Below are 20857 nucleotides of genomic sequence, written 5' to 3' on the forward strand. Positions count from 1 at the left end.
AACCAGCACTTAACACAACTAAGGAACTGGCATTTGCATAAACACCACTGGCTGTTTATTTGGAGAGGATCTGAATGTTTAAAGATTAACCACAGGCAATGAAGACGCACTTATCAAACTTGAAAGATCCTTGCAGCACAGATGAGAGGTGGAAACTTCATTTTTATGACTGTTAAATATATAGCATGTGTAGAAAATATTTTGCCATGACTGTCGTCTTGATCTCTAAAAATAGACAAGAATGCTTATATTTGACCAGTTTTGAGTATAAGCAAATTCAGGCAATCCTCAACTGAACTCAAGCACTACAATTAATCCACCATAGCTAGGAGAAAAGATAAACAATGTAAATCACTAAATAAGCTAAGGTTTCTCCTCAATATTTTAAAGTTTCTAATTGCTAATATAAACAGTCTACTGTTTGTACTCATTCCATTTCCGTCTCATTAACTGACCAAATCCAAATAGAGGTTAACTGATGTTTGATTTAAAATGGATTTGCAATGCAGGTGGAACAAATTTATTGTTAAAGTTATAAGTAGGAACACACAAAATCTGCATGTGCATTTATTTAATTGTGTGTAAATTTTTATTTATTAATTTTTCTAATAAATTTTAGTAATATTACTGACTAACATGAAAAAGTTCACATGATTTACTTCCAATGCAGTTTGTAAAGTAATAATTTATGTCTTTAAGTAGATATATGAGGCAGATTTACTTTGTTTACCAATTAAATGGATCTAATAGGATTTGCATTGTAATCATTAAATACAAAATTAAAATTTATAATTTTTTATTAAACATATTAAGTTTTTAGTTATGATACACCCAATTTTACAATATTCTGCGCAGAAATAGTAAAAAATGTCTGCAGATTCTGTCTGGCCCTAGATATAAGCAAAATAACTGTTTGTGGTTTTATGATCAATTATTCATTTGACATAAGGGATGCACTGACATAAACATTTTGGCTGATACCAGTAATAACTCTTTACATTTGGAATCTGATAACTGGTATATATAGACCAGGGGTGCCCAAACCAAATATCATTGATAGCTCTGGGCCCAAGGTAAATATACCAATATACTATATTATATTAAAGTTGCCATGGGTATTCTTTTAATTCATTTCATAATATTTCAAAATAAATAGAAAGCATAACTGTAAATTGTATTAGCTAATGCAGTATAACTTTAAAAATAATAACTTATTGCAATAAAAACTTAAACAATCACATTTATAACACAGTGGCGTTTAATGATGAATACACTAGTCAAGCAGAATCTGCCTTTGACTTGATTTGCTCACCAATTTCTCTGCATTGTCGGGTTAAAATCTGATGAATTTACACCATTTAATTGAACCATTTAATTTTAGTTAGCTTTTAACAATAAAATTAACAACAACAACAACAACAACAAAAAAAGGGTTAGATTAAATTTGAATTGACCATCTTGAAAACATCTTCATCATTTTCATAGGATGGCGGGCCAAATCAAACGTTATCATGGGCCAACTTTGCCCCACAGGCTCTAGTTTGGGCATCTCTATAGACTAATAAACAAAAAGCTTGATATGATGACCAAACAAGAAAAGCAAAAAAATACAGTGGTCAATTGATTTTATTCTGAAACTTTAACTGCAGAAACAAGGAAATGGAAAAAATTTTAAATCTTGATTTTTCTGACCCAAAATATTTTAATTATTTCAATCTGAAAATCTCTTTTTCATGGTGAAAAACTCTTCCATCGTTTTGTCTTTTGTCTAGAATAAGCTCTTCTGAATAGATTTTGATATGGTTGGTGATATCAGTATTGCTGCTGATACATCATGCTTCATGAATGATGTAATGCTCAAGCAAGTAGCACAATGTGATTTTAGTTAAATATAAAGATAATAAAACACATTATAATCAGTCATTTTGCTTGAAAAGAATGAGATGCAATGCAAAAATCTAAACTGATGCCACAATCTATTTTCTTGTAATCTGTCCACTGACTGACTGACTCACTCACTAAAGGATACTTGGAAATGTCACTTTTCAATTTTAGTGCAGAGAGCTTCAAACTGCTTTGGTGCAACAATACTTGGATCCAAAATAGACATGGTGAAGATGGTTCCATTGATGGTAGATATGGTAAGAAGCATTGCATTGATAGTTCCATGAAAGATGCTAAAGGTTCAAGAAACCCTCAAGTACTTTTTTTAAGATTTGTGTATTTGTTGACCATCAGTTAAGACAATGTTAGCACCTGTCAGCTTTAATTGTGGGGAAAGCTGCATAGTTCTGAGCTTTTGTCAGCTAATTTTAATCTTTCAGGTTTAAAATCATTTTTGGGGCAGAATCAATATCAGTGACGTAGCCTCGATCTGCCTGTCCAGTTGGTGACATGTTGGTTTCTCATTATTAATCATAGCTGAGTTTTTGTATCCTATGAAAAGTCTCTGTTTTTTTCATTATTCATCACAGCACATGCTTTCTGAAAGCAAAGCTGTTGGTTTGCAGCAAGCATTTATATCAAGAGAGCTGTACAAGAATCAGAGAATGTCAGACTTTGTCTTTTATCAGTTGAGTTCATTACCATTCAGACACATCGCCTATCCATGCTGTGTTTGCCACATGTTTAAAATCCCTCAGATTAGGGCTAGATCCCCCAGCAAGTTCCCCCAGCAGGATCCCCCAGCAGGGCTAATGGTTCAAAAAGATAGGGCAAGACCTGCTGCACTGCTATCCACTTTGTCTATATTCAGACCAGGGGATTGTGGAGTAGAGAAGTCCTCCTCATTTATAGTGTTTATACAAACATGATTATCTTTATAATGATATAACAAATTGATGTGTATGTGAAATTATGAATAACATATGTAGCAGGGCAACAAATAACTTACTGTTTATTTCTTTGCATTTTAACTTTGTAAACTATCAAATAATGGGTCTGCTCAGGGTTTGTGAGGTTGTTCGCTACCCTCTTTTTCCCCTGCTCGGCTGGCTACGCCCTCTCCTCCCTCTGTTTAAAGGGTTTCATGAACTTGTTGTGCCAACACAACGTGGCGTTGTATTCCAGCGTGCAGACTGGGCGTCTGTGCCAGAGTGTGTCTTATTACGTCTTACAGTGTGATGCATTAATGCATTCAAACCAATCAGCACGCTCTATTGTGCAACTTCATTAATATTCATTAGTCACAGTGTTTAGACGACAGAGACGCCACGTTGTGTTGGCAAAACAAGCGTGAAGTGTTGCTTTTATAGTTTGCTGCCGTTAAGTTTTGTTAGCATTTTCTCTCTGTGAGATTATCATCTGGAGTCACTTGTGGATTAACAGTGTAAGCGACGCTCGACAACAATAACTTACGTGTCTAAGGAGGAGTATTGTTTACCTGAGAGCTGTTCTCATCTGCAAACGCTGAGATCCGGATTCGCTTGTAGTCTCCTCTAAATAAAGACGCGGCTCTAGTTGCTGGTGATTGTCCTGTCTCTACAGATTTGGTAAGTGGGCGACCAGTGCTCTTTGTTTATTCAGTTCGTATTTTATTCGTATCGAACAAACTATTGCACCGAGTGTAAACAAGTTAGCACTACAACCAAACTATAACCTCGTGTAGGATTTTGTGACCGGAATAACACACGCGGCTTTCTGACGATAACTGCCGAGTGCATCTAAGTTTCCGGGAAAAGCTGAGTTTTTTTTCTCTCATTCGCAGTGCGGTATCAAACATTGCATTAAAATACACGCTTAGAGCAGTTCCTCGAATCAAATATCTCGTTTGTCGCGAGGGACATGAATGAATTCCCTGAAGAAAGAGCCAAACTGCAGTTAAAGTCCACCATTTAATAATTTTGCAAATAATTCGACTACAGATGTCCATGTAAACACAGTCACTTTGTCCGCTGTGGTTGTGTGTTTTGACTCTGAAATTCAGCGCGCCCAAATAGACACTTCCACACCAAGCCTCTTTTCTTCCTCCGACACTCCCCCCTAAACAGAGCTGGACACGCCCACTTTTCTGACTTTTTCCAAAGTAGAGGTGTGAAAACACCCTGCTGAAACGAGGGGGTTTCATGGCCCTTTAAACATCCACAGAAACATCCTTTGGTGCAAAATATAGTAGTAGAAAAGGGTTGTTTAGATCATTAAAACATTTTTCACACTAAGACAAAATTGTCCTTTTTTACTCAACTTTAACTTTTGGGAAAATAAACATTTTTCTTCTGTGGCATCACTGGGAAATCACTTTTGCATTCTTTATTTTTTAGAGTTAAAATGCTCTAGATCAGTGGTTCTCAAATTGTGGTACGTGTACCACTAGTGGTACGCAGGCTTCCTTCTAGTGGTACGCGGAGGAATGAAATATGTCATGTAGATGCTATACACATTTTAAAATGTATCAAAAATGATGTATATAATATGCCATATATGACATATAGCCTATATTTCTGAGGTAATCTGCCGCTATTTTTTTACCTTGCAGAGTTGTAGCTGCTTTACTGGGCCTACTACGCTACTGTATTTTAATACTGCTCATTTTGGTGGTACTTGGAGAGACAATTTTTTTCTGAGGTGGTACTTGATGAAAAAAGTTTAAGAACCACTGCTCTAGATTATTAAAAGGTTGGTAGAAATATTGGTAAAAAATTCACTCAAAGATTCCTTGGAAAACTCACAATGGTGGTTCTTTACATGCAATGAAAACCTCCTTTTGGAATCTTTTGAGTGAAGAGTGAAGTTTAACATTAAATTGAACTACAAATAAAACACCAAGCAATAATAGATTTTGATGTCATTAGGTAAGAATCCTAAATAGTAAGTGCTTTGCATTTCCAGTCAATGCTGGCCTTAATATTTCCCCTAAGTGTGCAGCTTCAATGTGACAGTAATATGCAACAATATAACACACTGTTAAAGGAATGTGTTGAGCTCTGCAGTCTTTGCCTCCCGCATTCCCACTTTATGATATGTGGGTCAGAATTAATATATGCAGCACCTGAGCTAATTGATGCAGCACAGAACCTGAAAAGAGCCTGTAGAAAAAGAAAACAGCTCAGACTATCAAAGTACAATCAGGACCCGCCGTCCATTTAAATATGTGTGACTTTAAAAGAGTCAATCTATATGCGACAGTCTGCACATGCAGACAGTCAAACATAAAGTCGATGTGAAGCTGTGAAGAGAGCCTGACAGCTTGCAATTTCAAGGCTGCAGTCGAGGGGAACAAAGCTGTCAGAGAGGTGACTTTAAAGGACGATAGGGACTGTATAGGAGTTATGGAAGTAAAAAGCACAGCTGTATATGAAAAGGAGAGGAGAATAGAGAGAAAATGGATGTGATACAAAGCAGCAGCACCAGAGCTCGCAGCTTTGCTCCCCAGGCAGGTTAACACACTTTACTGCATTGCAGAGGAAAAAGACTGGGTGGTGGTAGAGGGGGGGTTGGTTAAACACTCTCTCTCGCACACACACAAACACACTCACGAGTACATACACAAACTCTCAAAAGCCTCACTCACTTCTCTCCTCGCCGATCAGCAAAGTTTACTCTCATGCTGAATTATTGACAGAGTCTGGAATGATGTTTTTCCTCAAAACTCCTCCTCTGAATAAAGAGCTCTAGTGCAGTTTTTGCACTGATCTGATGCAAGTACACTCAACTGATATACATTAACAAGAGCTCATTTGCATGCATATGTAAATCAGTGCATACATTTAAGCCCACACACACACAGGTAACATAATGACATTGCTGTGGATGGGTAAGCACCTCTGCTGTCCACCTGTCTCAGTTGCTGAAGCCTGACCCTGATCTGTCCTCTGGAACCCGCTGTGGAGTACACAGTAAGACTAACCGCTGTTAGAAACCATGCCAAGGCCTATTTTGGCAGGAAAGTTATTATGTCCTCACTTGATCCTCCATTGCAAGGTTAAGTGATCACATGATAAAGGGAGGAGGTACGCCCAAACAGACAATGTTAATCTCACAACAGATAAACTCCATCCTTGGCCCAGTCAAGTAGGAAGATAATTGGGGTAAATACGATGATTTTATATAGGATGAAAAACTGCACATGCATAATATTCTATTGCACTGGTATTGGATCCACAAGTAATGTGAGGGTGGCAAGTTGGCCTACATAAGTGGGAGGTGTTGTTCTGTGTGTATGTGTGGGGTGTCTGAATAATTAGTCAGTTTTCAGTATAGCATTTCACAAGGTTAATGGTGTTACCAACACTTTCACAGTTCTAAAACTGTATTTATTTAAACAACAATTAGCTGAGGTCTCCAAATCTGATTGGCTGAGCTGCAAATTTGCTGCTAAATACAGTACAATGAATAATAAGGCTATGTCTTGAAATCAGTAAGGCGATTCAATTCGATTAATAATTATACTAGATACACAAGATTTTGATCTGATTTCAGTTTGATGCAATTAAATATCAGTTTGTTATACATTTTTTAATAAAAATTTTAAGCTTTGCAGAGAGGAAATTCAAATGTATATACAGCTGGGAAAATAAGTATTGAACATTTCCCCATTTTTCTCATAAAACATATTTCTAACGGTGCTGTTGACTTAAAATTTTCACCAGATGTTGGTAACAACCAAAGAAAACAAATCGAATTAGTTTAAAAATGACATTGTGCGTAATAAAATGAAATGACGCAGAGAAAAAGTATTGAACACATGAAGAAAGGGAGGTATAGTAAGGTAGTGAAGGCCCAGACAGCAGCTGAAATCTCTCACTAGCGACCCTCTGCCCTTCATCATTGTAAATTTAGCATGACAATGATCCAAAACACACCCAAGGAAACTCTCAAACGGTTTCAGAAAAAGAAAATCAAGATGTAGAATGGGCCAGACAATCACCTAACTTGAATCCAATAGAAAATTCAAATTAAAGATCAGATTTGATAGACGAGACCCACAGACCCATCAAGATTTCTACACTCTGTTGAAGTCTGTGAAAAACTCAAACCTTAGCAATGCATATGTGTTCATTCTCCATATGAGAGGTGTCTTTAAGCTGCCATCAAGAAAAAAAAAAAACAAACAAAAAAAATATCTTTAATATAAAGTATTAATTAGGTTTCACTACTTTCTCTTTGTGTCATTCCATTGTTATTAGAGTACACAACAAAATTTTCTGATTTATTTTAGGTTTTATTTTATTTTTGTGTTGGCTTTGTTTGAGTTTTTACCGATATCTGATTCAATTCCATATCAACAGCTCCTTTATAAATATTATTTCCAAGAAAAAACATGACGTGTTCAATACTTATTTTCCCTATGTATAAATACAGGTAGCTGAAACCCTCCTAGTCTACTATAGTAATACAATACCCATTTACATTAACAAAGGTGTTCATGCCATTGCTCATGCAATTACTTTGTACTTTTAGTAACAAAAAAAGTCATTCTTATTAAGTAACATACTATTTTAAATAGTGTGTAAGATATTTAAATGTTAATAAAACTGCGACAAAATGTTTCTTTGTGACCTAATATCTTTGCTGAGATTCACACAAAAAGTGAATCTTGGGTGAGTAAATGATGAGTAAATGGTGAATAATTCAGGAATGCCATATCTCTACTGCATGCTACAACAATGTGCTGTGACCTTCATATATAGTTCTAACATTGTGTTTTGTTTGTTTAGGGGCTGGTATGAATATTTCAGAAACTGCAGATTTTCATGGCCTGCACAGTCATCAGGGCTCTTATTTATAAATTTGGTATACACATAAAACAGGGGTGGAAACATGCATACGCCACATCCCACGCAAAAGTTGTGCTCTAGAAAAAAGAAACTTGGCTGGAGAATGAGTGCAGTAAAGTAAATTGTAAGTAAACACTTTGAGCTTACATATTGACTTTTGAATTGAACCACTTTAATTTATTATTTAAAGAATTATTCAAATAATTTTACATTTATTCTGGTGTGCATTCAGTTTTGGAAAATTTCTATACAAGCTTTTATAAACGAGATCCCCGATCTCAATCCAAAAGAGCACGTTTGGGATTTGGTGGGCTGAGATCTTCACATGGATGCGCAGCCAACAGATCTGCATGATGCTTTCAATATAATCTAAAATATCTATTGAGGAATGTTTTAAGGACATTGTTGAATCTATTTTTTGAATAATTTTGGCAGATCTGAAGACAAACGGAGACCTAAACCAGCACAGGTAAGGTGTACCTAATAAAGTGGCCAGCAAGTGATTAATCTGAAGTCGAAGCAGGACATGTTCCCTGTTTGTTAAACCTCCAACAGATAAAGATCAGAGGTGCACACTCATAAACTCCGTCACCTCTCCAACACACACTGATTCCTCACAAGCATCTGACTGAAGTGAATCTCGTGTTTCCACACAGAGCGTAGGCTGGGGCCGTGGAGAGGCGTCTGTGCACTGCCTCCAGCTGACAGCTCCCTTCTGCATGAGATCAAGGCCAGCTGAGTGCACACTCACTCATTCTCACACAAAAACATGTGGCATGTGCTTCTCAGAACTGGGCTTCAACTAATCTGCCCAGTAACAGTTGTGGAGTGGAAAGAGCGAGCAGTCAGGAGAAGGGATAGTAGAAGAGGAGGAGGCCACTAGGAAAACAATCCAGCAATGGCTAAAGATAGATCTGAGCTTGCAGGCACGCTAAGGCCTGGCATAAACCAGACTAGTGCATGGGCCAGGCAAACACACATGTGCACACATTGAAGAGAGGCCTATGGAGTGCAGAAACAGAAGAGGCAATGCATATTTGTGTAGTATTATTATAGTAGTATTAATTTTATTATCAGAGCAGTGTTGTTTTATAATCATTCAGATATATGTATATTTAAAAATGACATGACTCTTAAAAACAACCGATAACCTGAAGAATAACCCTGATGTTCAATTACAATTCTGCCCAAAGTCGAATATGATCTTATTTTTTTGTGTTTGATTATTTTTTGTGTGTTCAAAAAAGAAGTCAACTTATCGCTTTTAGGGTCTTACACAACTTCTGCCTTAAAAACGCCTCAAAGGTGACTACATAAAACACACAAAAGATGAATAAACACACTCACATACCAAGCTATGCATAAAAAAAGAAACTACTTATATGTGAAGACAGTGCTCAGAAAAAAATAAATAAAAAAAAGACAGTGCTCAGCACAAATGAGTACACCCCTCACGGATTAAATCAATATTTTCTATAGGCTGCTTTACAATAACATATTTGTGCATATAGATTAGAATAATCACTACCAAAGAAAAAACTGGAACTAATCTAATGAAAAACTTATCATCATAGTCCAAATATTGTTATACACAAATTAATATGTTGGGGAAAATATTTATTAAGATTTTAATAGCAGGAAAAATCAAGAGAAACATAAAAACAATATAAAAATGTACAGCAAAAGTAAGCCCAAGGCAATCAAAAAATGTTGGATACATATAAAAAATGTCCTTTTTTTTCCACATTTTTCGAGTGCCTGGGCTTACTTTGCTGTTTATTCTGATGAATCCCTTACCCAAAGAGCACCGACACATTAATTAAGCTACCCCTGAGCTTTTTTTAAAATTTAGTTTACATTTTGTAGATTTTAAATTAACAATAACTCAATTAAATTTAAAATAATTATCTTTCTATATGTAAAGATGTAAAACTGTTTTGTTAAAATGCACCAAAATATATAAGCCACAATTATTGATAAATGGATATAAATATTTATTTTCAATAGGGGCATATGCCTTTATGATATTATACAACCCAAGCCCATTATGGATACGTACCCCTGTATACATTCTTGAAAAGCCCAAAATACGCTGAGGGATTAAGTTTTTTTTTTTGCAGTTTTTTTTTCTTACGAATCATCCAGAGGCCGCTGTGTACCCTTTTTCAGATCTCAAATTTCTCTAGTGAGTGCCATCCATGCATGCTCTTCTCATGTAAATACATCAGAGGTTGCTGTCGACTAACTGACCAACCGATGTGCTTACCCACCTCCTTCCCTAAACCCAACCGATTTTCAACAGCACCGATTGACCCGCCCATCTCCTTCCATAAGCTCAACCGATAGTGTTTTCAACAGCATCGATTGACCCGCTCATCTCCTTACCTAAGCCCAACCGATAGTGTTTTCAACAGCACCGATTGACCCACCCATCTCCTTCCATAAGCCCAACCGATAGTGTTTTCAACAGCACCGATTGACCTGCCCATCTCCTTCTCTAAGCCCAACCGATAGTGTTTTTTATCAGCACCGATTGACCCGCCCACTGCCTTCTCTAAACCTAATCGACAGTGTTTTCAAAAGCAATCTAGAAAAAGAAAAACCCTTGTGGCCGCCTGATTCTTACCATGTTTTCAGATCTTACCACGTTCTCATCTTGTTATTTACTTGTATTTGTTTTATCTGCTCTCTGGAACTGTTCTTTGCTAGATTTGAACATCATCATGGTCAGCTCCTCTTTGTGTCTCAAGTCCACCAACATATGCGGCGAGCCACTGGGCAAACTAGTAACATGCATGCAAGTTGTCAGCGGGTAGCGCAAAAAGAAACAGAAGCCATCGGCAGCGTCATACTGTTCCATAGTGTTTGTTTTAAAGACCCAATGCAGCCATACATACATCTGACTCCATAATTCGTGCTCTCCAGAAAAGTATATGAGGCTACTTATTCACAGTGAGCCTGTGTTGATATTATCATCTACTCATTCTCAAATATATTTGAACAATTTGATGTTTAAAGCTAATTTGACAGGATAATTCAGAATTTTTGTTAAATACCTAAACTGAACGTATTTGTTTTATCTAGTAAGTATCAGGAACGTCTGCTTAGGGACATGCTGTCACGTGTACAGTTTACAGGCCAAGCTGTGGTTTTGGACAGACCCATCATACTGTTTAAAGAAGGATGAAATTATGAGAAACACCACATTACTCCAGGTCCATTTTGGGCAGAATTTCCACTGGTCTTGGCTTTGGCAACACAAAACACTACATTCGCAAGTGCTTTAGATAGAACTGAACTTGTGCTGAACTCCCATGAATGAGATCTATTAAATCCAGTGTAATAAGTTCAAGGGCCCCAAGTTAGTTTTGTTGTTTTTTATTATTGTGTTCAGCCATTAAAGCCTGGTAATCTTTCCACTGAGACACGCTAAGCCATTCAGAGGCGTTTGGCTAAGGTAATACGCTCTTGCCCCTTTTGCTAACCTAATAAAGCCTAACCTCTTTCCGGCAGACTTATTACAGCAGTCTAGCCTTGTTCTTAGGTGTGACATCCTGTGTTCTGTCCAAGGGGTGTTACAGTCTGAAAACTTGTCATTTAAAGCAAGACTGCAGATTAACGGGGCAGATGAACCAGTTTGTTATATTATAGTATTATATAGTTTTCTAAAATCTTAAAGGTCCCATGAACATAAAATAAAGTTTTTTTTTTATGTTAGGATCACAATTGTTAGTTAAGATTAGCTAGTGTGACAAATTTTGAAGATATAAAACATGTAAATCTTGTAGTTTGTCACTTCACTCCGAAATCGATCAACGGTTTTATTCACGTCATCTCATACTTCAGTTTCTCATCAAATCTTGACCAATAAAATGCTCTCTAAAATTTGACACGCCCTGCCCCCTTCAAGACGCTTCTCATCTGCTCATTTAAAAAGGGGAGGAGCTAGGCTATGTCCCACCCTCTCTTCATGTTTTGGTTGAGATTAAGTCAAACAATAAATAAAAATGCATATTTTAAAGCACTTCACGGGACCTCTAAATATGCCACTGATGCATTTTTTATTAAACATTCTCTTACTTTCATACAAATTTAGCACTAAAATCTAAACATTGGAACAAGTCAGTTTCAAAAGTTTTATTTAAAGTCAATGTGAACTGGAAGTCGCTCAGTATGTCAATTTACAACTAAAGTGGAGTATTGAGTGGGGGGCAAGGCTTTCTTTTTAGCACGTCATTCCTTTGTAACAAATGTGAAACTGACATCAACAGAGTATATAAAATATATATAATAAAAGGATATTTATCATCAAGTGAATATGCCTGAACATCCCTATAGACAATTGTGAAGTTTAAGTATTGTCAGACTGATCTCATGATGAAGTATTGCTATTTTATACATTAGTTTGCTATGACTTGCAAAAAAAAAAGCCCCAGCTCCCACTCAATACTCCACTATAATTATTTCTTTCTATTACACTATATGAAAAGCTAAAACCCCCCAAACTATGTTTTTTTGCCTGTTGTGTCTCGCTTCAAAGCAACATAATCTAGACTCTGAAGAAAGAAAACGGCGGCAAGATATTTTCTGAAACATACTATTTAGTGTCAAACATTGTATAATTACAGTTTACAAGTATTTAACTGGCGTAAGATAATTGTAGCCTTATTTCAACCCCTGTGTTCAAAAAGAGTGAATCCTCATGTGACAGAACAGTCATCAATTTGGATTCAAAGATACAATTTGCTCAAAAAAACAAAGTCCTCTCAGTGAACGAAAACAAGTGCAGCTTTCAAATGACATAAGAGGGCTGTGAGGAACAGCCACCGGGGCCTGCGTGTTCAGGGCCAGTTACATACTGAACTCATGATGTGGAAAACAGTGCTCTACTGACAACTGCTTCACAGCACAGATGATGAGAGGAAGAGATAGATCACTTTTTGTTTGTTTGCTCCATTAACATGGTATTTGGCTATTTGTGTTTGAAAAGACCTCTTTTGCATTCATTCTAATTTGATCTGGCATGTTCGTTAGATGGCTGATTACTACAACACATTGAAAGATGCCTGTATGGATGTATCCACTTGATACAGGAATTTGGTTAAAATGCTTTGAAGACTTGAACTGTGCTTACTTGTTTACTCATTCACTAATCCCTATAGTGCGTGGCTGACTGCACTGTATTAGTGTTTTCAGTGCAGCCTGTCTAGGGCGATTTTGTTATGAATATTAGGCATACTAATCTCTAGTATGTCCTTTTTAGATTAATTGTATGCCAGTGTTTCTTTGACATGTTTATAAACTATATGTTTATAAAAAATTATGTTTGCTCGTCATGTTTGCTTACTTTTAAAACTACAAAAAAAAATTTTTAAGATCTTCGTTGATGGCTGCTTTTTGTCTTTTACCCAATTGGAATCTGTTTAAAATTGGTAAAGCTCACTTTTTCAGATATGTACAGGTGCATGACTTCACACGCAAGAATTTCCCTATTTTCTTGCCCTTCCTGAACAAAATCCTATTGATCAACATTTTCCTGATGGCCCAGAACAAAGTGTAACTATTTTTTATTTTATATAGTAAGCTTGCATCATTATTATACACTTCTAGATCGACACAAATAGACTCCTGGCAACTATACTTTAATATCAGTTTGACAGACGAGGACAGACTGGATTGTGGTTATACATCCTCCTGAGACCCCGCCCATTGACTTGTTTCCTCTGTAGTGGAAATTGTCTTTTCATGAATTTTCTTTGATTTTTTTGAGCTACTCTGTCAAGTCCTGTTGTACTGCTCAGAGGACATCCTGGGCTTTCTAGTGATATGTCATTTAATTGGCTGGCATGCTAGGAACCACTTCTTACACTGCATCCAAAATGGCCGACATACAAAAAAGCACATTTTAGGAGAGAGGCATGTAAAATTGAGCTTTTTAACTGTTTTTTCACTATTATTATTACATATATATTTGTTTATAAAAGTGTCAAGAACAATAAATTTAGCTTTCAAAGCTGTTAACTTGTTTGTGTTTCAAAATATCATCTTTTTTTTAAATGTCCACTATAGTGGACACCCGGACCATCTTACTGTAATTAATGACTGCATGTTGTAGGGGGCAGAACCGAAGCAGAAAGGATTCTTTATAAGATAGTTGAGGAAGACTCTCACTTAGAGTCTGACAATCAGACAATTAAAGACAACTAGAGAATGACAATCAGTTTTAAATCGCTTTCAAGTTAATTGTTTTTGGATTTTTGGAAGTTCGGCTCTCTTTCTGACTAAACTGTTTCAGAAATTTCATTACAAAAGAAAAAAATGGCTTTTGTTTAGTTTTTGTTACATTAATATTGGATTAATATCCCTTTACAGCCATATCCTGTACAGTTTTGTTGTCTGAGTGGGGATCGTTTCGAACTAAAATGGTCCTGTGGTTCACTACAGTGGACATGCTGTAAAATTAAAAATTAAAACAAAATGTAAAAACTCTAAATTGTAGAATTTTTTTTAGCCCAAAGGATGTAGGAAATCACAGAAAAAAAAAAACAAGAAAACCAAAAAGAAAAAAAAATGACTTGGGTCTCAGGAGGATATAGAATCTATAGATCTTCTGTTTGTGCTAGACATAGCCTTATTCGATTTAAAGTGGTACACAGACCCCCTCTTTCCAAGGCGAAACTGGCAGGGATGTATTCCTCTTTTGACAATATTTGTAAGATGCAAGCAGTTGCCTGCTACATTAGCCCATGTTTTGGTCATGTTACAGATTATCTGTATTTTGGTCAAATATTTTTTTTTATCTTACTCCAGAATATTTTGTAAAGATGTTTGTGTTAATTCCTTAACTGCTATCTTGGGTATTGTATGTGAAAATAACAATTTGTCAAAAATCGAATTGGACTGCATTGCCTTTACTTCTCTTTTGGCAAGACGCTTAATTCTAACCAATTGAAAACAGTCATTTCCCACATTTTTAAACAGTGGGCCAATGATTTCCTTAGTTTGTTAAAAAAAAAAAACTTAATTTAAACGATTCTAGATCCAAGTTTACTACCATGTGGTGTCCGTTCATTAATTACTTTCAAAGCCAAATATAATTGCAAATGGACAAAATGATGCTGATGCTGTCAGGGTTTGCTTGTATTATATTGATGTTGTCTTCATTTTTTTCTTCTTTTTTTTCTTTGTTTATATGTACACAATGTTAAAGCACTATGTTTATATAGTTTTTTATATAAAACTTTTTTATATATATGTTGTGTTGTTAGTTATGTTGAATAATGAATGTATGTTTTTTCACTATTTATATAAATAAAAAGGGAAAAAATAAATAAAGACAATACTGACTGTTACATTTATTAGTGAATTTATTACAAAAATAACAAGATAACAGTGTTGCCATCTGTCATAATTCTTATACATTCAAATTACAATTTACAATCTTGCACTAATTGCACAGAGTGAGCTGTGGCTATATTATGTAGTGAATAAATATGGAATGATGTCGATTGATCCAGTTTTATACACTACAGCTGAAATATAGACATTGACTACATTGAGCTTTTTTTTTTTTGGTGCTGTTGTCTTTAAACTACTAAAACACAAAAATGTTGTAAGATCATGGAGATTTCCACAGCAAACAAACTGAAAGCTAAAACAACTTACGCTGATTATAGTACAGAGGAATAACACACCACTATATCAAGCAGTATGTTGACAATTTTGGATACTATTGTTTATCTGAGAAGCATAGATACCTGGTATCTGCTGTCAGAATGTATTTAACATAATTAAACATGTTTAAATCTCTAATGAGAACTGCCTAACAAAAAATACACAAGGCTACTAGAGTATAAATAATGCAATGCAGCTATTACAGTAGTATTAATAATGTACCTTTTTTTGTGTGACAGGGTTGTGGCTGGAAGGGCATCCGCTGCGTAAAAACGTGCTGGATAAGTTGGAGATTCATTCCACTGTGGTGACCCTGGATTATTAAAAGGACAAAGCCGAAAAGAAAATGAATGAATGAATAAACTAAATATTATTAAGAATAAAATATTATGTGATCTTTGGAAAAGTGTACTTGCATTGTAATGATAGTATATTGTCATTCTGGCATTATATAATGAGTGGCATAAAATAGTCTTAAAATTACAATAATATCGTTTATCGCAATATATTTTAATGCAATATATCGTACAACAAAAATAGATATTGTGACAGGCCTAATATTATTATAAATGCTGAAATTATTCAGTTGCGCTGCTTAGTGTTTTTGTGCAAAAAATATGGTTCCTCTAGGGCTGATGATTTAAAAGTTCAAAGAAATTGATATAGAATATATTTATATTAGTTAGAACATAAATATATACATATATAAATATATACATATATAGATTTATGCACTGAAAATAGATGATCTTATAAATATGTAAAAAAAAACATTTATTAATATTAATATTATTGTAAATGGCAAATATGTATGATCCATTGTGTTAGATCTTGAGGATATTAAGAGATTTTGTCCTGTATTTAGGTTAGAAAATGTCCTGCTGTTTAGATATGCACCAGTGGAGCAGGAGAGGGAATGCGGGGGGTTCACAGAAAGTGCAGATCTGCACAGATTAAAATTACAAATCATATAACCACATGTACTGGGGAGGGGACAAAAAAAAACCCTTCTATGATGGTTTAAAAACAAATATTGACTGCTTTTGTTTGCATAGTCAAACACCAACACAAGCAAAAAATATTTTTCAATTCCTGAAAAACTGTAAGCTCAAAAAAGCAAACAGAACAAGTGTTATGATCCTCAGGTCTAATGCAGACCACTAAACAAAACGTGCAGTGGAGCAGATGACCTCATCTCAATGACAAACATGAGTGTCATGACCTCATTTCTCAAGTCTTAGCCATTATACAGCCACCCACAACTGCTGACAATGGTCAAGGAGGTCAGTCTGAGTGTCTCTGAAACTCTGAACACCTTAGTTTCTTCTGTCACGATCCTGACTCTGCAGGTGCTTCAGCAAGCAGATGGTTAGATTATGCATGAGTCCCTATAGTGCAGCTCTGTCTCAAGAGGCTTTATTGTCTTGAAGGTCATTAGTCAAATGTTCTGCCACGAGGATCTGACAGCAAAGACGAACACAAAATGCCATGGTCACAAGCAGAATGAGCGTTGTGTTATGCAGGTAATATTTATCCAAACATAATTTTCTATGATAATAACATGCTCAGTTCTTGTCCTCAGAGCAGTGGAAGCATCTGTTAAAAACATCCATCAGAAATGCAGAGCTGAGTGCCACCCACTGGCTCATATATGGTACTGATTACTGCAGTAAGATTTGCATCTCAATCTTTGGATTGTTCTCTTTAAATCCAAAAACAGCAGGGTCAGATACATTTTTGGAGGAGACCAAATGCTTTATAAATGTACTTTCAAAATATCCATCGCTCTAACTAATCAGAATGCAAATTGTATAGGCACAAATTCCCTGTGGATATAGAGAAACTTGCTGATTTGGTACATTGCTCCCTGGGGTACCGTGTATTATATCTCTCTCTGAAAAACATGTACAGAACTCAACATATCATTAAAACAATACATTTTAATGTTTATTTGAAAAATGAAAGCTATAAAGCTGTATAATAAATACATAAGATTTAATTTGGCTCCACAATATTTGTTTTATTATTTATTATGAATTAGCATGTATTTTGGCATAACACAAGTTATAACAATAACTGCAATAATTAATTTTCCTTTAGCTTAGTCGTTAATTATCAGAAGTCACCACAGCGGATTGAATCGGCAACTATTCCGACATATATTTTCCACAGCAGATGCCCTTCCAGCTGCAACCCAGTACTGGGAAACACACATACACTCTCACATTCACACACACTCATACACTTTGGCCAATTTAGTTCATCAAATTCCCTTATAGCGCATGGGGGAAACCGGAACACCCGAAGGAGAACCACACGAACACGTGGAGAACATGCAGACTCCACACAGAAACGGGACTCGAACCAGCTATATTTATGCTTAGAGGTGAATGTGCTAACCACTGAGCCACTGTGCCACCTTAACAGCAATAGTTATATTATATCTGATAGAAATAATGGTTTAATATATATTTCTAATGATTTTGTTCTTACAAAAAGAAATTAATAAACAGCTTTGGCATGATACCACTATAATATCCAGTAATTCCATATTTAAAAAAAAAAAGGAAATGTAAAAATAAAAAAAAATATGCCACATCATTTTCTGTTGAGAAATAAACAAAATACATTTTATTTTACAAATTTATTTTAATTAATAAAAAATGTAAAATATTAAGAATAACATTATTTCCCAGTGATGGGTTGCAACTTGAAGGGCATCCGCTGCATAAAACATATGCTGGATAAGTTGGTGGTTCATTCTGCTGTGGCGACCCCAGATTAATAAAGGGACTAAGTCGAAAACACAATGTATGAATGAATGAATGAAGGAACAAGGAATAAACTGGGACTTTGTTGTCATAATTGATGCAAAATTAGCAAGCCACAACTGTACACTAAACACAAAAATTAATGTATTGATTTTCTTTTTAATCAATTTCAAATGTACAAATTGCTCTTACATTTTTCGTGGCAAGAATTATTATTTGTTTTCTTTCTGCTTTCTAAAAAAGGGATAGTTTATCCAAAAATTTAAATTGTCACCATTTACTTGGCTTGTTTCAAACAGTTTGAGATTTTTTTGTACTGTTGAACACAGAAGATAATATTTTGAAGCAGAATTTAGAAACCTTATATCCACAGACTTCCATATTGTTTGTTTTTACTATTGATTTCAGTTTTTACAGGTTTCCAACATTTTCCAAAACAAAATATATTCTTTACACACAAGAAAATTATTCTTTTATTTGCTAATTTCTTAAATAAATCAAAGTGCTATTTGCTTTTATTGGGATATGCTGTCAGGGTCTCAGGTGGTTTAGTTTGCTGCTGGATAAATTGCATGGACATACAAAGTCCCAAGTTGTCAATAAAAGGGCCATTAAACCGATGCAGCCCCCCTCCAAGTCCATCTAACCCTACATGTCCTCCATATATTCAAATCATGCCCTTGGCTCCATATAGAGAAATCCACACAAGCATACTATCAGTAAAAAGGCAAACACAAAAGAAATATTGTAATTGTAATGTTTTGATAATGTTATGGTCAGATAATAACATGCAGCAACCGTTTGATTTCAAATATTACAATAACATGTCATTCAAAGAAGGTAACAAGTCACAACGGGTATGCAGACAAAACATTTGGGCTTGATATACAAATAAAGAAGCATGTTTATGGCATCTTTAAGCTGTACTGTATAATCACAGAGTAAGCAGTCAGATTGATTGTATTTACGCAACCAAGGAACAGAAGTCATAGTAGAGGTCAACTGTTATTGGACACAAGAGCAGCTCTAATCACTCTTCTATCATTGATCTGCTGTTCGCTCAAACTCATCAATGCGACAAGCTGAGCCTCTTACATAAAACAGCTGGAATAAAAATTCTACTCAATGAAAAAAAAAGATGATTTTGTTTAGATTAGTATGATAATTTTATTTAAAAAATGCATTTAAAGGGTTGCCAGGAAGTAGTATTTAAAAAAAAGAAAAATCATTACAAAAAGTAGAATGGTATCTTTAGAAAAAAAATCATTCAACTGTGAGGAAAGCCTATGTGATGGGCATTAAGGTAAAAACAAAAACATGACTGAATGCTGTGAAACAAGCTAGAGTAAACATGCATGACCAATCAGGTAGAATAAACATCGTTTCTGTCATTGCGTTTTGACCTTTAATCCAATTTGCTTTTCAGAGATTTTTTTTGGTAAACACGCTGTCTTGTACAGATTTGTTTACCATGGAATAAAATGTACTGTATCTCCCTCTAGTGGTTTATTTGATAATTGCAAATGTGGGTTTATGATGTTTTGTTTGCGTGCTCATGAAGCAGTGCATTATTATTTATTTTCATGTTACTGATACACACCCGATATTCTAGTATTTGGTTATATTAATAAACATAAAAATTAAAGTGGCATATGAGGTAAGGTGATAAACACTGAGAAGTATGCATTTCTTTTATTAAAAAAACTTACTATTATTTAATAATAATTAATAATAACATAATATTGTTATTTTGGATTGGTCGCACTAATGAAACAAATCTGTGATATTGGCCAGGGATGGGCAGTATTTATGATACATGTATTTCAAATACGTATTTCAAATACAAGATAGTATTTTGTAATTTGTATTTGTATACTGTAAAATACTTTGTAGAAATCTACATCAATCTACATCATATATGCACTCTTGGATGGATTGCAGATGCCAAATGTTTGTGGTTAAAACAAACAACAATAAAATAAGCCCTACAGTGGCAATTCCTGCAATACTTCATTGGCTGCGGTTGATCAGTATGTCCACTGTATAGTTAATAAAGAGGAAAGATGTAAGCCTTAAGATGTCAAAACATATGAAAAACAATGTTTAATAATCAAAAATCTCCTAGATACAGTTTTTACATTGAGGATTGAAGAGTTCCATAGCAATATTTTAATAAATGGCAAAATTGGCAACATTTTAATAAACTCCTTATTTAACACCCTTTTGAAATATAAGAGATCAAATAATCATTGTACAGAGATGATGGCAATTTCACTGGCCACATTCGCCATCAAACATTGTTTACTTCACTAAGTCAGTTTAATTTGGAAAGGATTGATCGATCTATTGATGGAAGATTTGCAATGAAATGTCATGCTCTTTAGTAAATGTATTTTTAAAATCAAAATACTGTATTTTATTTTGATACATTAGTGGTTGCTGTATTTTGTAGTTTATTGTGATACACCTAAAATTAAGGCATTTAGTGACTTATTTTAAAATACATTTCAATGTATTTTTAATCCTCTCTGATATAGGCTATAGAAGACAAATTATACCCATATTAAAAAAATCAGCTTTGACTTTCTCCACCAGAATCACCAGCACTTCCCTAAAAGCTCATAGACCACAAATATGTCTTTTAAAACATTATATAGCTCTGTTAATATTTTGTTAATGTTTACTTTTGCAAAAATA

At 35.0% G+C, this 20857-nt stretch overlaps 2 long non-coding RNA genes across 2 annotated transcripts in view; one reads left to right on the forward strand and one right to left on the reverse strand.

Moving 5' to 3' along the window:
* Positions 1 to 2491: 2491 nt before the first annotated feature.
* LOC147841414 (uncharacterized) lies at positions 2492 to 7060 on the forward strand. Its single transcript, XR_015504811.1, has 2 exons — positions 2492 to 4279; positions 4604 to 7060. It is a non-coding gene; the product is annotated as an uncharacterized LOC147841414 (long non-coding RNA).
* Positions 7061 to 15066: 8006 nt separating this feature from the next.
* The window catches only part of LOC141376814 (uncharacterized), a 291281-nt gene continuing 285490 nt past the window's right edge, over positions 15067 to 20857 (reverse strand). The window contains exon 8 of the long non-coding RNA XR_015504210.1: positions 15067 to 15702. This is a non-coding gene — a long non-coding RNA (uncharacterized LOC141376814). The remainder of the gene's footprint in view (positions 15703 to 20857) is intronic.

Source organism: Danio rerio, chromosome 12 (assembly GCF_052040795.2).
Source record: "Danio rerio strain M-AB ecotype USA chromosome 12, GRCz13ab, whole genome shotgun sequence".
Taxonomy (NCBI): Eukaryota; Metazoa; Chordata; class Actinopteri; order Cypriniformes; family Danionidae; genus Danio; species Danio rerio.